Source organism: Canis lupus, chromosome 37, assembly GCF_011100685.1.
Source record: "Canis lupus familiaris isolate Mischka breed German Shepherd chromosome 37, alternate assembly UU_Cfam_GSD_1.0, whole genome shotgun sequence".
NCBI lineage: Eukaryota > Metazoa > Chordata > Mammalia > Carnivora > Canidae > Canis > Canis lupus.
In genome coordinates this window covers 2,047,268-2,062,796 of record NC_049258.1, presented here as the reverse complement: position 1 = coordinate 2,062,796, position 15,529 = coordinate 2,047,268, and positions in this window count along the sequence as shown.

Below are 15,529 nucleotides of genomic sequence, written 5' to 3'. Positions count from 1 at the left end.
ACAAATTTGATCTACATTTTATGACTTTTCTTTCTCGGCCCTTTCTCCAAATTGTTATTTCCAATCTACGGTGGAATTAGGAACCACATAAGGAAGCTTTCAATATTGAGTATAAATTAAAAGTAAAAATGAAATTGCCTGGGAGGAAATATGCTAAAATGCAAATTGGTTGCCTCTGAGGAGGGGCATTAACTTGTTTTTATTTATTTGTTTCCTCATAATTTCCTTTTCTATAATGATTAAGAGTAATTCTTGTGATCTTTCTTTTTTTTTTAAGATTTTATTTATTTATTCATGAGAGACAGAGAGAGAGAGAGAGAGAGGCTGAGACAGGGGCAGAAGGGAGAAACAGGCTCCATGCAGGGAGCCGGATGTGGGACTTGATCCGGGGTCTCCAGGAGCATGCCCTGGGCGAAAGGTGGGGTTAAACCGCTGAGCCACCCAGGCTGCCCCCGTTTTTTTTTTTTTTTAAAGATCTTGTGATCTTTCTCACACACACACCAACACGCATGGAAAACTAACAAAATAAATCAGATTTGGGTGGTGGCCAAATGGAAAACCGCCTGGTAGTTACTTCTTACAGCCTGTAGTCATTCCTCTAGCAGATTCCTCTAGTGTCATTGGTTTCCTACTGCCTGGTGAGCTCTGAGTCAGGAAGCGTCCACGCTTGAGGAGGAGAGATCACGGAAAGTCAGAACCTACCAGGGGAAGGTCCATTGCCTACTGACACGAGGCCCTGACCTGGTCGGTCACCACTGGGCGGAGGCTGGCCCTCAGCCTTACAGATGGAAAAACCCAGTTTTGCCTGTGCCCCAGGGTTGGACAGATCATGAGGATGAGGACTCAACACTGGAAACTCATAGTGACACGTGTGCTTCTTACCCAGAATACCAACTTAATGACAGACAATGAAAAGAGATCTGCTACTCACAAGGAGTTTTTCTTCCAGCATAGAAGCCATACGGGGAGTCAAATTATAAATAGAAGATTGATTTGGTAAGCAGAAAATTAGAACAAACTATAAAGTGGCAAAAAGTTAAAAAAAAAAAAGCCTGGTACCTGCATTCATTATCGCACTCGGTCGTATCGGGCCACCACATCGGCGGCCTAGTAAGGCCCGAGGCCACTCCCAGCAGTGTGTTGTGGGCACTTTCCAACTCCGCCGCCATGACTCACCATTTTGTTTAGTTTGTTACCAAACAACCCCCTTTCTAAGGAGCCATTCTTTCTTGAGATAACTTAATACAATCTCAGGTTATTAATAACGATCATTGCTCTTAAAAGTACTTTACATACTTCAGAAGCATAGCTCCAGGAGAGCTGTTTTCAAATTCGAGGGCCGCCTCATGGCTACCTCTCATTGGACATACTACCTTCAACTTCCAAGAGAGATGAAATCCTGGTCTTGGTCCAAGACGGCGGAGGACTAGGAGACCTCAGCTGCCACTGGCCCCCGGAATTCCGCAGGATAGCTACCACGCCATTCTGAACCCCTGCCAACTCAACCCGAGATCTAAGAGAATGGCTACAACTCTACAAATAGAAAAGTGACCCCCTCTCTGCAAGGTAAGAGGTGTGAAGTGAGTGTGAGCTGGGAGATGGGGAGGTAGACCCCGGGAGGTGGGGAGCCTCCAGCAGCTGGCCCCAGAAGATGACAGAGCAGCAGAGGGCACAACTAGAACTTTTAGAAGTCTGCGGTGAGGGAGGCCCCAGCCTGAGCGGTGCTCAGGTGGCCCAGTGGGGCGGAATCCCAGGGGGGACAGTGTGGTGTCAGGATCCTCAGGGTCGCAGACAGGAGGGCAGGGCCCCAGGGGGCAGACTTCCCGGGCATGCACGCAGGGCCGCCGGCTGCAGTCAGGAGCCTGGGAGTGGGCTTGCAGCCCGGGGTACCACAAACCAGGAGCCCGGGCACGGTCTGGGGACCGCTGGCTCTCCAGGCGCGGGCCCAGCAGGGCAGCACTGCAGTGAGAGGCCCCCGACCTCCCCCAGGCAGGAGGGGTGCAGGTGCACACTGCAGGAGGCTGCAGGGCGCAGGGACTCCACCCAGACCCTGGGCCACAGACGGGCCAGGGAGACAGGATGGTGGCCCGAGCTCCCAGCTCCTGGCCTGGGCCTGGGAGGTGCCACTGTCCCTCCGGCCTCCAGAGCAGTGCGGGAGGCCGTCCTGGGGCAGCAACCACACGGAGCAACCGGGCCCCCCAGGCAAGAACGGTGCGGTGCCCCCCGGGCCAAGACGACAGGACCCGCACGACAGGCCGCTCCCGCAGAAGACCAGCAGCACGTGCAGCTAAGGCCAAGGTGACAACTGACTGACAGGTGCACAACTCCAGTGCCAGGGGAACACAGCATACAGTCTTTGGGGTTTCCCCACGATTCTTTGGTCTTTCCATTTTCATTTTTCTTTTCTCTTTCCCTTTCAAAATAATTTCTTATTTTATCAACTCTTTTTAAAATTTTTTTAAATTTTCATTTTTACAGATACAGTCTATCCTTCCATTGTATTTGATTTTATTTTGCATCTATATAAGTTTTCTTTCTTTACAATTTGGTGATGCAGTTTCTTCTAACAAACAGGCCAAACTACACCCAGAATCTAGTGTGTGGCTCTGTTCTCTTCACCTGTCTGATCATAGTCTCTCTTTGTTTTTGTTGTTTGTTTTCTTTTTTAAGTCTTTTAATTTTAATCTTTATAATTACATTCTATCCTTTCAATATATTTAATTTTACTTTTATATATATTGTTTTTCATTCTTCACAATTTTGAGAGGTAGTTTCTTCTAACAAACTGACCAAAATACACTCAGGATATAGTGTATTACTCTATATTATTCTATTCTGTCCACCTGTCTGATTATTTTCTCGCCTCTTTTTTTTTTTTTTTTTTTTTTTTTTAGTTTTTTGGATCTCTTCTGATTTGTTTAGTGTATATTTCTCTGGGGTCTTTGCTGCCATTTCAGTATTTTGTTCTCTTGTTCATCTATTCTTCTCTGGACAGAATGACAAGATAGAAAAACTCATTTCAAAAAAGAGAACAAAAGGCAGTACTGACTGCCAGGGAACTAATCAGTATGGATATAAGTAAGATGTCAGAACTAGAGTTCAAAATAATGATTATAAAGATACTAGCTGAGCTTGAATAAAGCATAGAAAACACTAGACAATCCCTTTCTAGAAAAATAAAAGAAATAAAATTTAATCAGGTTGAAATCAAAGAGACTATTAAGGAGATGCAATAAAAAATGGAGGTTCTAGCTGCCAGGATAAATGAGGCAGAAGAAAGAATTAGTGATATAGAAGACAAAATTATGAAGAATAAAGAAGCTGAGAAAAAGAGAGATAAACAACTCTTGGATCATGAGGGGAGAATTCAAGAGATAAGTCATACCATAAAATGAAACAATATTAGAACAATTGGGATTCCAGAAGAAGAGGAATGAAAGAAGGGGGCAGAAAATATATTGCAGCAAATTATAGTGGAGAACTTCCCTAACTGGGGAAGGAAACAAGCATTCTAGTTGAGGAGGCACAGAGAACCCCCTCAAAATCAATAAAAATAGGTCAACACCCCAACACATAATAGTAAAACTTGTAAACCTCGGAAATAGAAAATCCTGAAACCATCTTAGGATGAGAGATCTGTAATCCAAGGGTAGAAACACTAGACTGGCAGCAGACCTATCTACAAAGACCTGGCAGGCCAGAAAGGACTGGCATCATACATTCAGGAGGCCAAATGAGAAGAATATGTAGCCAAGAATACTTTATCCAGCTAGGATGTCATTCAAAATAGAAGGAGAGATAAAAAAAACTTTCAGGACAAACAGAAACTAAAAGATTTTGTGATCACTAAACCATACCTGTAAGAAATGTTTAAAAAGGGATCCATTTTTAGCAAAGAGACCAAAAGTAACATAGACCAGAAAGGAACAGACAATATATTGAAACAGTGACTTTACAAGTAATACAATGGCACTAAATTCATATCTTTCAAAAGTTATTCTGAAGGTAAATGGGCTAAATGCCCAATCAAAAGACACAGGGTATCAGATTGGAAAAAAAAAAAAAAAAGCAAGACCCATCAATATGCTGTCTGCAAGAGATTCATTTTAGACCCAAAGACACTTCCAGATTTATTTTTTTTGACACTTCCAGATTTAAAGTGAGAGTGTGGAAAACCATTTATCACACTAATGAACATCAAAAGAAAGCTGGGGTAGCAATTCTCATATTAGACCAATTGGATTTTAAACCAAAGACTTTAATAAGAGATGAGAAAGGACACTGTATCTTAGTTAAAAGGGTCAATCTGACTATTGTAAATGTTAGATGCGCCCTAATGTGGGAGCAGTCAAGTATATACACCAATTAATAAAAACAATTAAAGAAATACATCTACAATAATACAACAATAGTAGGGGACTTTAACACCCCACTGATTGCAAAAGGCAGATCATCTAAGCAGAAGATCAACAAGGAAATGAGGGCTTTGAATGACACACTGGACCAGATGGACTTCACAGATATATTCAGAACATTCCATTCAAAGCAGCAGAATACACATTCTTCTTGAGTGCACATGGAACATTCCCCAGAATAGATCACATTCCTGGTCACAAATCAGGTCTCAATCAGTATCAAAAGATTAGGGTCATTCCCTGTATATTCTCAGACCACAATGCTTTGAAATTGGAACTCAATCACAAGAGGAAATTTGGAAAGAACTCAAATACATGAAGACTAAAGAACATCCTACTAAAGAATGAATGAGTCAAATAGGAAATTAAAGAAGAATTTTTAAAAATTCATGGAAGCAAATGAAAATGAAAACACAGCAGTTCAGAACCTTTGGGATGCAGCAAAGGCAGTCCTAAGAGAGAAGTGCATAGTAATCCATGCCTTTCTCAAGAAACAAGAAAGGTCACAAAAACACAATTTAAACCTAACCTTACACCTAAAGGAGCTGGATAAAGAACACAAATAAAACCTAAACCCAGCAGAAGAGAATTAATAAAAATTAGAGCAGAAATCAATGAAATAGAAACCAAAAGAACAGTAGAACAGATCAACGAAGCAAGGAGCTGGTTCTTTGAAAGAAATAATAAGATCGATAAACTACTGGCCAGACTTTTCAAAAAGAAAAAATAAAGGACTCAAATAAAGAAAATCAGGAATGAAAAAGGAGAGATCACAACCAACACCAAAGAAATACAAACAATTATAATAACATATTATGAGCAACTATATACCAACAAGTTAGGCAATCTGGAAGAAATGGATGCATTCTTAGAAACATATAAACTACCAAAACTAAAACAGGAAGAATTAGAAAACCTGAACAGACCGATAGCCAGCAAGGAAATTGAAGCAGTCATCTAAAATCTCCCAACAAACAAGAGTCCAGGGCCAGATGGCTTCCCAAGGGAATTCTACAAAACATTTAAAGAAGAATAATACCTATTCTTCTGAAGCTCTTTCAAAAAATAGAAATATTTTTTAAAGAAAAATTCCAAACTCATTCTATGAGGCCAGCATTACCTTGATCCCAAAACCAGACAAAGACCCCACCGAAAGGAAAATTATAGACCAATATCCTTGATGAATATAGATGTGAACATTCTTACCAAGATACTAGCCAATAGGACCCAACAGCACATAAAAGGATTAGTCACCACAACCAAGTGGGCTTTATTCCTGGGCTGTAAGGGTGACTCAACATCCACAAAGCAATCAATGTGATGCACTACATTAATAAAAGAAAGGACAAGAACCATATGATCCTCTCAATAGATGCAGAAAAAGCATTTGACAAAGTACAGCATCCTTTCTTGATTAAAACTCTCCACAGTGTAGAGATAGAGGGAACATTCCTCAATATCATAAAAGCCATATATAAAAAGCTCACAATGAAGATCATTCTCCATGGGGAAGGATTGAGAGCTTTTCTCCTAAGGTCAGGAACATGGCAGGGATGTCCACTATCACCACCGTTGTTCAATATAATACTGTAAGTCCTAGCCTCAGCAATCAGACAACAAAAAGAAATTAAAGGCACCTGAACTGGCAAAGAAGTCAAACTCTCACTCTTCGCAGATGACATGATACTCTATGTGGAAAATCCAAAAGACTCCACCCCTAAATTGCTAGAACTCATACAGGAATTCTGCAAAGTGGCAAGGATATTAAATCAATGCACAGAAATCATCAATGCATTTCTGTAACTAACAATGAGAAAGAAGAAAGAGAAATTAAGGAGTTGATCCTGCTTACAATTGCACCAAAACCATAAGATACCTAGGAACAAACATAACCAAAAAGGCAAAGATTCTGTACTCAGAAAACTACAAAACGCTTACAAAAGAAATTGAGGAAGGCACAAAGAAATGGAAAAACGTTCTATGTTCATGAATTGAAAAACAAATATTGTTAAAATGTCTGTGCTACCAGAGCAATCTATTCGTTCAATTTCTATCAAAATACCATCAACTTTTTTCACCGAACTGGAACAAATAGTCCTAATACTTGTATGGAACCAGGAAAGATCCTGAGTAGCCAAACGAATGTTGAAAAAAACCTTAAACTGGTGGCATCACAATCCCAGACTCCAAGCTGTATTACAAAGCTGTGATCATCAAGACAGTGTGGTACTGGCACAAAAAGAGACACACAGATCAATGAAACAGAATAGAGAACCCAGAAATGGACCCTCAACTCCATGGTCTGCTAATCTTTGACAAATCAGGAAAGAATATCCAATGGAAAAAAGATAGCCTCTTCAACAAATGGTGTTGGGAAAATTGGACAACTACATGTGGAACAGTGAAACTGGTCCATTTCCTTACACCACACACAAAAAGTAGTCTCAAAATGGATGGAAGACCTAAATGTGAGACGGGAAACCATCAAAATCCTGGAGGAGAACGCAGGCAGTAACCTCTTTGATCGTGGCTGCAGCAACTTCTTGCCAGACACGCCTTCAAAGGCAAAGGATACAAAAACCAAAATGAACTTTATCAAGATAAAAAGCTTTTGTGCAGCTAAGGAAACAGTCAACAAAACCAAGACAACCTACAGAATAGGAGAAGATATTAGCAAATGTCTTATCAGATAAAGCCTAGGATCCAAAATCTATAAAGAACTTACCAAACTCAACACTCCAAAAAACAAACAATCCAATCAAGAAATGGGCAGAAGACATGAATAGACATTTCACCAAAGAAGACATACAGATGGCCAACATGAAAAGATGCTCAACATCCCTTGGCATCATGGGAGTACAAATCAAAACCACAATGAGATCCCACCTCACAGCAGTCATAATGGCTAAAATTAACAAGTCAGGAAAAGACAGAGGTTGGCCAGGATGTGGAGAAAGGGGACCCCTCTTGCACTATTGGTGGGAATGCAGGCTGCTGCAGTCACTCTGGAGAACAGTGTGGAGGGTCCTCAAAAAGTTGAAAATAGAGCTACCCTACAACCCAGCAATTGTACTACTAGGTATTTACCCCAAAGATACAGATGTAGTGATCCGATGGGGCACCTGCACCTCAACCTTTACAGCAGCAATGTCCACAATAGCCAAACTGTGGAAAGAGCCCAGATGTCCACTGACAAATAAAGAATAAAGAAGATGTGCTAAATATATATACAATGGAATACTATTCAGCCATCAAATAAATGAAACCTTGACATTTGCAATGATGTGGGTGGAACTAGAGGGTATTATACTAAGCACAGTAAGTCGATCAGAGAAAGACAATTATCACGTGATCTCACTCACATGTGGACTTTAAGAAACAAAACAGAGAATCATAGGGGAAGACAGGAAAAAATAAATCAGGACAAAACCAGAGAGGGAGACAAACCATAAGAGACTCTTAATTCTAGGAAACAAACTGAGGGTTGCTGGAGGGGAGGGGGGTGGGGGGATGGGGTAACTGGGTGATGGATAGTAAAGAGGCACATGACATAATGAGCACTGGGTGTTATAGAAGACTGATGAATCACTGACCTCTATCTCTGAAACTAATAATACATTGTACGTTAATTAATGTAATATAATTAAATAAATAAGTAAATAAAAGAGAAATGAAATCCAAACAGAAGAGGGGTCAAAATAAGTATAAAATCAAATTCATTATTTTTCCTGCAGTTCCTCCCCCAAGCCAACTAGCTCCCCAAACTAAAATTTAAAAAAAAAAATTAATATGCTCACCTTATACTCTTATCCCTCTGCTCCCCCTATTCTTGGGGTAACCAACCCTCACTTGCTCTTCCTTCTCAATGCCTTTCCCATCCACTGTTTTCTTTCCACTCCCATTGCCCTATTTTATATATATATCAACCTGAGTTACTGCAATAGTCCAGTCATTTCTTCCCTTCTACTCTCATCTGCATATTATTACCCCATTAATCTTCTAGAAACATTCTCATTCAAGATACTTAAGGGTCTCTTATTACAAAAGAATGAAGGGCAAAGCCTTGGACCAGTGCTCAAAGCCTTCCCAAAGTTGGATTTTGTGTTCTCTTTGGTCTTTACTTTCTGTAATTCCTCAACATGAACTCTCTATTTTAAGCTTTGTAATACTCACTGTGGATAAAGGGAAAAGTCCACAAAGAATGCTTATGTTTTATAATACAAATCTATAAAGAAGGAAACTTAGAAATTAACATCAGCAGATAAAGTTTGCAGATTTTCATTTTAACAGCTCATTCAGCTTCTCTTTCCTAATTCCTTGTATTTACCTTCACAGACACACACGTACACTCATAGAACCATGGCTACTCACCAGGTGATCAACAGGTATCCATGGTTTCGGCCAGGCTTTTGAAGGAAACCTAAACCTGTTTAAGGTAGGTCGTAAACTGATGACAACATTGCACAGACACTGCATAACTCAGACTGACATGTACCATCATTCAGAAATATCCTGAATCAAAAACGTTCTTGACATTTAATGTGATAGAAACTCGGCTTATGTCTGATGTAGGATATGACCTTGAGGAACATAAAATGAACTCTCAAGTTGGTCACCTTTCAATAAAATCCCAACACAAAATGATTTGAGCAATAAAGGCAATATATTGACTCATGAAACTCCAAAGTCCAGACATGGCTACATGCAAGTGTTTCTAAGATGGTCACTGGGACACATCTTTGCATCTCAACTCCGCATTTCTCCATGTAGAGTCTTTCTTCGTAGGAGAAAAGATAGTCACTGGGACCTTCAAGCATAGGTGGCCCCACAAAAAGATGGTGTCATTTTCCTGATAATATCAATAAACATCCAAGCGTGGGTTCTTACTGGTCCAGCTCAAGTCATGTGCTCATTACTGAGCCAATCACTGTGTCAGGAGAATAAGTTGTTGACTACCCAGGATTACCCCTCCTGTCATCAGAAGAAAGGAGAACCTCTATGAAACAAATTGGTGACTGCTGGGGCGGATTCTTACCCTGTGAACCTGTCTATTTTCACTCATTTTAATATGCTCAACAATAAGTCCCACAACTTTGTAATTAAAATATAAGATGAAGTTGGCAATTCGTATTATTATTATTTTTTAATATACATATCCTTAGCCCAGCAGTTCCAGTTCTAGGGATGATAGCTAAGCTAGTAAATGCTTCCCTGTGTGCTCCACACTGGCCTAAGCACACTGCATGGAACTCAGCACTCCAGGATGAAGTGGCATCGTATCCATCCACTCTGAGCTCCAGAAGTCGAGCTTAGAGAGGTTAAGTGACTTAAACAAGGTTGCACAGCTAATAAGAGGGAAAGCCAGGATTCAGCCTTCAAATTCTTCAAAACTGTTAGCTACCTCCCCCTCTGGAGTCTCTGCGGCATTAGTCTTATGAATTTAGCCTAATAAAAAATATGACAGGTGAGAAAAGATGTACATCCCAGGATTTGCTTATTTATAAGCATTTGTCCACAGAACTCAAGTGTGAAATAATCAATAAATTATGTCAACCTACATACGCCCCTTCGTTATCAGTAAATATATACTAAGATCCTCCATTATAACATGATAAAAGATTAATGGATTTTTGTTTTGTTTTGTTTTGTTTTGTTTATTCATTTATTTATTTTTGGTAAAGGCTGTGAAATTACAAGTGTGTTTAAACCAGCTGCCTGAACTGCAAACGCATCCACAGTCAAGGTTAATCAAACACAGTGAGGCCTTGTGCGTTGTTTTATATCTATCACCACGTCAGTTTATCATTTAGGGAAAAAAATTGAGTATTTACTCTGTACAACCACTCAGAATACATCTTTATATATTGTAGCTGCCGGCTCTCAGGGCCAAAGGCAGCTTTAGGCTAAATTATTTAACCTTGATGATCTCAACACTGGAACATTCCATCAGATGGGAAAGTGAGTGGCCTGGGAGCCCACGGGCTGCTGGTTTTAACCACTGAGCCCCAGACTAAGACGCTTCCTTTAGCAGTTAGAAACCCTCATCCTCAGCCAGTCCCCAAATCAGGGCCAGAGAGGGGGAGGGCAGCAAGAGCTGAAGCTGTTAAAGAGTTTTGGCTGCTAGTAAGGAAGGCTGGAGAAGTAGACATACTAGTCTGGGTTTCTGCCATTTTGCCTGGACTGGGTGGGAGTAGGGGAGCTCAAAGGATATATATCACTAACATGCTGTTGTTACTTTTTAATTTATGTATGTATTTATTTATTGATAGATTTTATTTATTTGAGAGAGAAGGAGAGAGAGCTGGAGCAGAAGGGAGAGGGAGGGACAAGCAGTCACTACGCTGCTGTTACTTTTTTACATTTCATTTATGTATTTTTCGAAGATTTTATTTATTTACATGAGAGAGAAAGAAAGAGAGGGAGAACACATGAGCAGGGGGAGAGGGAGAAGCAGATTCCCTGGAGCCCGGAGCCCCATTCAGGGCTCCATCCCAGGATCTTGAGATCCTGACCTCGGCTGAAGTCAGATGCTTAACCAACTGAATCAAGTTTGTGTTTATAGACCTCGGATTTTGCTATTTTTTTTTTCTTTTTTCAACCTCTTGTAATACCTAGAAAGATCAGTTTCTAATCAGTCTCTTTTTCACCATGCCTCCATTTCCCATTATCCCCAGGAATGTATCCTCAGCAAATATAACCCTAAAACACTCCTGAAAAGTACATGAAGGAGAGGTTCATTTGAACCAGAATAATGATTTAGTCCTGTGAACTTTTAATTTACATAATCGCCTTGTCTTTCCCCACTTTCTTAAAGCCTTTGATATTTTTTTTTCTCCAAATGATGAGGGTTGGGAGAAAGAATTAAGCAAGCATCAAAGTTCTAGCTCTTGTGTTCTCAGCTATTACATTAATCTTTAAGATTTTCTCTCCCATTTATTAAAAATCAGTGACTCATCCAACTTTGCACAGAAATCCACATCAAAGTTAATTAGAATCTTGGGAGTCTAATGTTTGTCTCTTCCTTTATTAATTCCTAGAAGCTTGAAGCAAGCCTTTGTGTGTGATTGTGGAAGAAAGAAAAAGAGAAGCTGGTAGACATGACCTGCCAGTGGCAGGATTCAGAACCGGACCCAAGCTCATTTGGAGCAAAGAAGGACCAGCCCCCTGGGCAGGCAGCCCACTCACTGGTCAGGTCAGCCTCCTGGGGAACAGACGTCGTCCTGACCGCCTTCTGAAGGATGGAGGATAGAGGTGAGAATTAAGCAGTGGAGAATAGAGCCCTGCTTGCTAATCTCTTTTTCTCTCCATCCTCTATAATCAGGAAAAGCAGCCAATTATTCTGATGAATTGACTTTCTCTCCGTCCTTCCTGTAAAGTTTAAAAAAAAAACACAAATACCATGCAGCTTTGCAAAACTTCTGGAAGCAGGGGGTTGGCGGTGGTGGTGGTGGGGGGAAGCAGGAGATAGAAGCAAGAGGGAAATGATCGTGCAGGAAGACATTTTTACATTTGCTTTCCCAGTGGGCACCTGGCTGCACAGATGTAGGGAAAGGACATGGGTAGGACAGGGGACCCGATCTCATAGAGCGAGCAACCCACAGCAAGGGCTGCAGGGCTTCGTTGCCTATTGATTTTGCTTTAGGAGGTTTGTGCGGAAATCACCTAAAACAGACTTCTCTGAGAAAACTAATTTTCTTCTAAACTGTTCCTGAAAAGTGTGGAGGAAATCTTCCAATGTACTTTCTTATTTTAAAAAAATCAGTGGCATTAACATTCTAAAGTCTAAGGCAAATGAAACAGGAAGGGCGAGAAGCTCACACTTAGGCCCCGCAGGAGGCTGAAATCACCCACAGTTATTAAGACAAGTTACAGTTTTATTTTATTTTTTTAAGAATTTATTTATTTATTCACGAGAGACACACAGAGAGAGAGAGAGAGAGAGAGAGAAAGGCAGAGACCCAGGCAGAGGGAGAAGCAGGCTCCCTGCAGGGAGCTTGACGCGGGACTCGATCCCAGGACCCCAGGGTCACGTCCTGGGCTGAAGGCGGGTGCCAAACCGCTGAGCCCCCCAGGGATCCCCCAAGTTACAGTTTTAAAAGCCTAATTAATGTGTTTCACTTACGTGTATTTGAAGCCACTTTTGTGAAGTCACGCACTTCCAGGCTGACTGTAGAGGATAATCTGAAGCCAGAGGAAAACTTCGGGCCAGAGAAGCCAGTATGGAGCGTAGCAGGCCCTGGAGGGCTGGTGCAGGCCCTGGCTCCCCGAGAAGTGCTCCCCCAGCCGACAGAGAGCATGAGGAGCGCCCCCAGCCCAAGGCCCACCCCGTCTGCATGTGCACCTGCCCCCCCCCCGCCCCCGCCGTGCCCTGAACCAGCAGGCACATCTACCAGTTGCAAGCCCCTTGATGGCCAGCTGAGAGCTGAAGGGCAGGGAGGGTGAACACAGGTCCCCAACAGAGTGGCCCGGGGGACCCGGTTCATGTGTCGGCCCCTTAGGGGGTCACAGCTCTTGGGCTGGGATCTGGGGCACCCGCTGCTGCGCCAAGGCTACCTGCCTGGAGCACCTGCTGCGCTGCTGGCGTGGGGGTGGGGGGTCCTCCACCTGGTGACCTGGTGACCTGGTGACTATGGCTTTGCTCCGGGTCCAATTCCACAGGCCCAGACCCGCTCCCCCTAGGACCTTCCTCCCCCTGTCCCAGCACCTAGTGCTGCCCTTGAAGCACTCACATCGGGCCAGGTCACAGCCCAGGTGCTAGGCCCCAGCGGCCAGCCGGCTCCGGTCCCTTCCCGGGAGCCTCTTCTACCTCCAGGCAAAGATACGGCCCCGCTGAAAGCCAGAGGACGGACCCTTGCAACGCAGAGGCCAGGACACACACGGGGGGGGCGGAGGGGGTGACCTGGCCGTGCGGGCGAGGGGCACAGGCTGCTGTGGATGTGTGCGTGCTCCAAGGCAGGGGAGCACAATGTGGGGAGGGCAGGTGTGCACAACGTGGGAAGAGCAGGTGTGCACAACGTGGGGGAGAAGTGTGCACAACATGGAGGGGCGGGTGTGCACAACGTGGGGGGAGGTGTGCACAACGTTGGGGGGGGAGGTGTGCACAATGTGGGGGGGCAGGTTGCACAATGCCCGGGCGCCAGGTGCCACCTGTAACGGGCACCTGGCACGGGCGGCCGCGTAAGACCAGAGCCCGCTTCACGATTTACACAGCCCAATCGGGTGGTCTGGTTGCTGTTTTGTGGTTTTCACCATGTCACTTTCTGGGGCCTCCTGGGGGGCTCCGTCGGTTCAGCGCCTGTCCTCGGCTCAGGTCACGATCCCCCAGCCTCTCTCCTGAATGAATAAAATCTCTAAAACAGAAAACCGTGCTTCCTCTGGACCCCCAGCCACAGAATCGTTTTGAAGCACATCACAGACAGCCTGGGGTTTCCTCTGTAGCCACTTGAGGACGGGCGCGGGCTCCGCATCTTTGGCTCCAGGGCGTGGCGTGGACCCTCCTGGATCCGCTGTCCAGGAGGGAGCCGGCTGCCTGCCTGGCCCCTGCGGGCACCTGAGCCCGGCGCCGCGGGCGTCTGCCCACCGAGCCGGACGCGGTTTTAAGCGTCTTTTCACTTAATATATTCTAAAGATCACTTCAGGGACGCGCGGACGGGTTTCTGCTGCAGCTGCTTAGCAGCCCCGAGTGACTGCGCGTCCTCTAGTCGGCCGCTCGGGAACTGGTGGCCGGGGCTCGCTTGCACACTTCCAGCTTGCACACTTCCAGCTCAGGCGATGCTTCAGTAAATGCCTTTTTACGTTTTTGCCCGAGTATCTCCAGCATCGTGTCAGTTAGCTCTGGTCACGCGGGGCGCGCCAGCGCAAGACTCGGTGGCCTAGAGCAACATCGCTATCAACCAGGCCTGTGCGGCCCAGCGGGCTTGGCGGGGTTCAGCCCCCTTCCCTCTGCTGCCCTCACTCCGGGGACGGAAGTCAGCGGTCAACTCGGTGGAGCTGGACGGCCCAAGATAGACTGTGACGTGCAGGGAGCCTGGCAGGTACTTGGCCCCGCTGCCTCGAGGGGCCCCCACCCCCCCATCAAGCGCTCACGTCCTCCTGGCACGCTCAGGGTCCCCAGCACCTCAGAGGGGAGCAAGCCCCAAGGCCCAAGTGCTTCTCAGTTTTCTCTTTGCATGAAGTTTGCTGCCGTCCTGGGGCACGACCCCACCGCCCCTGGGAAGAGGAGCCCACCCGAGCCCACCCAACGGCCGTGCAGATGGGCAGGGCCTCCAGCAGCAGCCGCCGCGGCGGGGCCGAGGGCCAGACGGCCCGGGCAGGCCTGGCAGTCACGACAAAAAATGTAAAATCGCCAAATCCCGCCCTTAACCCTAGAAATTAAAGTTTGCATTCCCTCAAACTAGGAATGAAAGTGTCTGTTTCTCATGGTATCACACCAAGGGCACGTTTTCACACTCTTCTATTTTTGCCAATGAAAAAGTGAGGAATGGTATCTCAATGGCATTTTAGTCTGTCTCTCTCATTGTGAGGTCAAACACTCCATTCCTTTCATGTGCTCAGGGGCCCTTTGAATTTTGTGTGTGTGTGAACTGCTTATATTTTTTTGTCCGTTTTTCCAGAGTGGTTGGCTCCACTTCTACAAGGTTTTTTTTGTTTGTTTTGTTTTGTTTTGTTTTATCAGGAATACAAGCCCTTTTTCAGGGATATAAATTACAAATATTTTTCACAGTTTGTCTCCACACTTTATCTTCTAACTATGCAAAGGGAGTCAAATGAACCAATCTTTTCTTCTAATGTTTCTGGATTTTGAGCCATTATTAGAAGGCTTTATTACCAAATAACAGGGGGATTCATCCATGGTTTTCTAGTATTTGCAGGGGTTGGGGCAGGCGAGATAGGACCTATCTATGTCATAGACTAAATGTCTTCAATCGGGTCTGCATTCAGTTCACATTTAAAATAGGACTAATCCTAGGTAACAACATGAATTAGTCAAATTCTGTATTTCTAGTCTCCATCTTCCCCTTTGCTAGCGTATAGGTGCACCTGCTCTCCCTTTTAAAACCAAAGCAAACTCCAGCTCCTGCCCGGCAGCGTCCAGTGAGTCAGCAGCAGCTTCC